Source organism: Arachis hypogaea, chromosome 9, assembly GCF_003086295.3.
Source record: "Arachis hypogaea cultivar Tifrunner chromosome 9, arahy.Tifrunner.gnm2.J5K5, whole genome shotgun sequence".
Classification (NCBI taxonomy): Eukaryota; Viridiplantae; Streptophyta; class Magnoliopsida; order Fabales; family Fabaceae; genus Arachis; species Arachis hypogaea.
The window spans coordinates 91,815,869-91,817,311 of NC_092044.1; positions in this window are offsets into that span (position 1 = coordinate 91,815,869).

A 1,443-nucleotide genomic window follows, 5' to 3' on the forward strand; every position below is an offset into this window, starting at 1 on the left:
AGAAATTGAGAGAAAAAATTATCTTTTTGATATATTATATATTAATAAATTTTGTTATTCTGTGTTTTAAAGACATATGTTAAAAATATCATAAAAAATATTATACTAAACATTATTAAAAATATAATTTTTTTATATTTTTAATATATTAATACTTTAAAAAATTTTATTATTATATTTTTACATAATATGTTTCCTCAGAACACATGATAATTAAATTTCATCTTGATAAGCATAATTATATATGTATTTAACACACACAAAATAAATCTTATATATATATATATATTTTATTTGAATAATATAGAATAGTATATTCGAATTAAACTCTAAATAATTAATTTATCACGACTAAAAATTAAGACTGATATAATCTTATAATATATTTTTATGCTTGAATTATTTAAGAGATATAATAATTGTGCAACATAAGCCTATTATCAATAAGATAAATTACTCTCATTCTCTTTTTTATGCTTAAATATATAATTAAGCGTACGAACTAAGCCTATTATACAATAAAAAGATAATTTACTCTCTATTTTTCAAAAAAAAAACAATACCAGAGTAATCACCCTTCAAAAAAAAATATTCACCTTCAATAATTGATTTGCGAAAATTGTTTTTTGGGTGAATTCTATAATGTAGAAAGAAAGATTTTTTTACATGTCTATATTTGTGTTGTCAAAAGGTAGTGTAACAAGTGTTTAGAAAGAGAGTAATTGAAGAGACAAGATTTGACATGTTACAAGTAAAATATAATGTATTTTGTCTTATGTAACATGTAAATGATGTATTGATTAAATAGGCTAATTATATTTATGTTAATTAATTATTAAAGATAATATTAGACTTTGTATGATTTTTTTATTTTTAGACTTTTTGAATTTACGTTCTCTCTCTCCAAAAATATTAACTTTACACACAAAAATTTATTAATATTTATTTATTTTAATATATACCTTTTTCCTTTTTTGATGACTTAAATATATTCAGTTTCACAAATATAAAAATAAATTTACATATTTTAAACAACAAAAAACATATAACTTTACGTATTTACATAAATTTAGATTAACGTAATATTTATATATATTAATTTAAATATTATATCAATATATATGTCAATATTACTCTAGATATATATAGATATTTATAGAAAAAATATTATTCAAACATCACATATTCCTGAAATCTTATAAAAATAGTTTGTTATTAATTATTTATATATTTAAATGTTTTTAATTAATAAAACAAAAAAATTATATTTAATTATTTAAAAAATATTGATGTTAAAATAGCATTTGTAATACTGTCATTTTTATGGTGTAGAAAGAGAGAATATATATTTTATGAGAGTTGATATTTTTAAGAATGAAAATTGTAATAAGAAACTTTGCTTTTTGTTATAAAGAAAAATTAAAAATAAATTTAAATTTAAGG